The sequence below is a fragment of the Octodon degus genome, unplaced genomic scaffold (assembly GCF_000260255.1).
Source record: "Octodon degus isolate 3935 unplaced genomic scaffold, OctDeg1.0 scaffold00050, whole genome shotgun sequence".
Taxonomy (NCBI): domain Eukaryota; kingdom Metazoa; phylum Chordata; class Mammalia; order Rodentia; family Octodontidae; genus Octodon; species Octodon degus.
In genome coordinates this window covers 2984409-2988710 of record NW_004524626.1, presented here as the reverse complement: position 1 = coordinate 2988710, position 4302 = coordinate 2984409, and positions in this window count along the sequence as shown.

Sequence of the window (4302 nt, the reverse complement as noted above, 5' to 3'; positions counted from 1 at the left end):
GATTTTGGAGAAGAAAGGAAGGTATGGTGGTGCATGTCTACAGCACTCTGGGAGGCTGAGGCAAGAGGATCCTAAATTTGAATAGGCAAAGGCCCTTGATTAAATCCTTACACAGCACCTCCTCGAAAAATAAACTAACAACTCCAGAGCAAATTTATTATTGAATTGTTTCTAAAAGCAGAATACTAAATATTAAAACCTGCTTAAAATGCAGTCCGTTATGATGCGAATTCTGCATAAAGTGGGAATGATTATGGACCTTACCAGAGGGTTTTTATTACTAGAACTGGACTGGAAGTAGAATAAAATCATAGGAAGCTCTTATTTGTAAACAAGACAGTGTTTATTTATCCTAAGAGTCAATTCACCTAGAAGTATAATGAAATAGGGAAACTACTGCTATAATACCTCTGTTATTCTTTAGTTCCTTTCTGCTGGTGTTTATAACTAAGAATTTTGGGGGCAACTATTTCTCCTGTCATCTGTGTACAAAGGAGAGTTATGCTATCATACAGTTTTAAAAGCAGGTTCAGAATCTCCAGGGCAAGACCACTGAGTAAGAGTTGTAAGATTCCTTCAAAAAGAATCTCAATTTGCTCTATCACTAACTATTCACTCAGTAAAGGATCACTGTGTCTCTCTCAGTTGTCTCAGCCTTAAAGTAACAAGTTATTCTGTAGCTGGACAGACAGCATGGCAAACTTAAGTAAACAAGAGCTCAGGCTCAAGATCCAGGTGGAGGGTGGCCAGGTGAAAGACTGCAGTTAGAATTATCTTGCTAGAGGAGCTAATTTGTTGCAGGTAAAGTCACAGACACAGAAGGACACCTGACACTTGCAATTCACACAACTATAAAATTAAAAACTAGAAAGACAGGTGATAAAGCTGAACAGAGCAGCACACGCATGTAATCCCAGCACTCAGGCAGACAGTGGCAAGAGAGTCACAAATCTGAGCCCAGCCTTGGAAATTTATTTTTATTTTTTAGCTCATTATTGATTTTATTAAAAATCAATAATAATTATATAGCAAATTAAAAATTGTAGACAAATATTGAAATGTGAAAGATATAAGATGCAGACAGAGTGAATTTTAGAAAAATACTTCTGAAATGAATACATTACATGAGATTAATAACAGATTTCACATTGTAAAATTATTTACAAAATTAAATGAATATAACAATAAAATTGTCTAAAATAGACATGAAGAGTTTACAGATCAGTCATACAATAGTTCACTCTCTGCCAAAATCAAGAAACTTATATTCATGTAATTAGAATTCTCAAAGTAGAAAGGAGTAGGCAAAACATTTAAAGATTTAAAATTTCTGGGGCCGGGGAGATGGCTCAGTGGAGTAAGCGCTTCCTTGGTAGGCGAAAGGACCTGAGTTCAATCCTTGGTTCCACAAAAAAAATAGAGAATACAAAAATGATGGAATTCTTGAATGAACAATATAGGAAAGAAATAGAATGCATGAAGCAGATTCAAAGTGATATACAAGAAATTAAAATCTCAATCACAAGCTGGCAAAACCATTTGAATGAAAGTGAAAATAAACTTTCAGATCTTGAAGATAGCGTTGCAGCTAGTGAAAAGGTAAGAGAAGATCTCTTAGAAACAACTATGATGCAGGAAAAAATAATTCAACATTTGCAAGATGATGCAAAAATAAACTACATAAGACTAATAGGCATCAATGAGAAAGAAGGAGTCAATACAAATGATATAAAAAGAACATGGGCAGAAGTAATAGCAGAAAACTTCCAAAATATGGGGAAACAACTGACATTCAGTAATCGAAGCATATAGAACTCCAAATAACATCAACCCAATTAAAAACACACCAGATATATAATAATGAAGATCCCAGAAATCCAGCATAGGAACATTATAGTAAAAGCCGCTAGAGAAAAGAAACAGATCACATTTTAAGGAGAACCCATCAGAATAACAGCAGATTTCTCTCCACAAACCATGAAGTCAAGAGGAGCATGGAGCAAAGTACTTCAAACCTTGAAAGAAAACAAATTCCAACCCAGACTGATATAGCCTGCAAAACTCTCTTTCAAGTTTAATGGAGAAGTGAAATACTTCCATGACAAAGAACAACTAAAGAATTTCATGATGACAAACTACTAAAACATATTCTAAGAGGGAGCAAAATGACCACAACTCCATGAATGAGAATGGAAAAAACTCACCAAATAGGGCAAACAATTAAACACAGGAGAAAAAGAGGTATACAATAGCAGTTTTTCAATTATTCTTTTGTATACAGCAGCAAAATATTTCCATCAGTATACTCCACAAATGGACTTCTCCTGCACCCTATAGGTTATGATTCTGTCTGGGTCTACAAGGTGGATATCAAGGAATTAGCAGTAGCTCCTTCCCACAAGTGATACCTGGCCACCAGTAAGTGTCATGGACACTGTCCATGTCCACTACATTCTAGAACTTTGCATGATATCCTAGCCCTGAACTGTTAGAAGTGCTGGTCATATACTTGCCATTCCAGTATTTTTGTTATATTTTATTCTTAATAATTCTGTACTATCATAAAAATGCTTAGTTGATATTTTTGTCTATATTAATCTAATCAAATACTGTGTGTGTACTCTGAATTGATCACAGGTTCTTTCTGAATTGATCACAGGTTTGTATATAGTGTACACTACATTATGGCCTCTTAGTTGGACTCACAATTTAATCTTAATTTTTGAATATTATTTTGAAATATTTAACTTTGAATTAATATTTAATCAATTTTCTGAATATTGTTTAATTTTAACTTTTGTTTTATGATTTATACTGTTTCTTTGACTTAAAATCTACTTATAAGACATGGTATGATATTTTCTCCCAGCCTTGGAAATTTAGCAGAAATGCCATCTCAATATAAAACATAAAGGCTAGAGGTGTAGGTCCATATGAAGGCCCTGGGCTCAATGCTTGGTGACACACACACACACACACACACACACACACACACACACACACAGATGCAGAGGCAGTAATAAACATATCACACTAGTCTCATCTACAGAAGCTTTTGCTTTTCTGTGCTTTGTGAGTATTATCCAAATGAGCTGAAGATGGAAGGAGATACGCCACTTCACCCTCAGCACACGATAAAGTGGGATTTGTCTGCACAGCAAAACATAACAATAACTTCCAAAACTTCCTGAGGAATTCCAAGAAGCACTGTGGTTACTTATCATGGCAAAAATAAAAACTTACACTGTTCATAAGCCTTCTTTTAGGCTAGAAAACTAAGACACTGGATGTTTTGTAAAACTGGAACTGGATGAGAAAATGTACAAACTCACAATGACACAACCAAGAAATGAGTATAAACACAAAGCCATGCTGAATCATTATCAATGTATTTGGGGCAGAAATTTTACTTTTAATCTTAATTTCATAGCTAACAGCATAAAACTAGTTTGATCATACATTAACATTGTATTTGGAAAGTGAACCTGCGGACTCTAATACTATTTTACTTTTCTGGGTTTTTGTTTTTGTTTTTTGAAGGCAGCAACTCCTTATATAGTTCAGGCTGGACTTGATCTCACTTATGTAGGCCAAGCTGGAATGAACCCAATGATGATCCTCCTGTCTCACCCTCCTAACTGCTGGGATTACAGGCCTGCATCCCCACACCCAGGAAAGCACTACTGTATTTTAGAGAAATATATTTTACTCTACAATGGAATACATGTGAAATAAACTTAATAAATAAGTGTTTAAATTTTTTTATTTTTTGTATTTTTAGGGAAGTGTCTACAGGGTGATCAGGGGCTCACTACTAGATGGGACTCGTAGTGATTCACCTGCTTACAGCTGGGATTACTATTACCATGCCCAGTCTTAATTGCTGTCTCAGCGCACCCTAGGGGCAGGGTCGGCAAGGGAGGCCTGGAGTTCGAACCCCAGCTTGCAGGTGCTTTAATCCACTGAGTTATTTGGCTGGCCCCTAAGTTTTTAACTTTAATAAATGGAGGTGATTTTCTTAGGTAAATCTTTAAGAAAACATTCAAGACTGAGGCAACAAAACTCTTGATATTTATCAGTGTGAAATAAGAAGTGTTTTTTGTTTGTTTTGTTTTGGTGGAACCAGGGATTGAACTCAGACCCTTGTGCTTGCCAGGGAAGCACTTATTCCACTGAGCCATCTCCCTGGCCCCTCCAGTACTAGGATTAAATTCAGGGCCAAGCAAGTGTTCTGGTACTGATCTCTATTCTTACCCTTTTCGTTGCTGAGATTCCTCCTCCTCCTCCTCCTCCTCCTCCTCC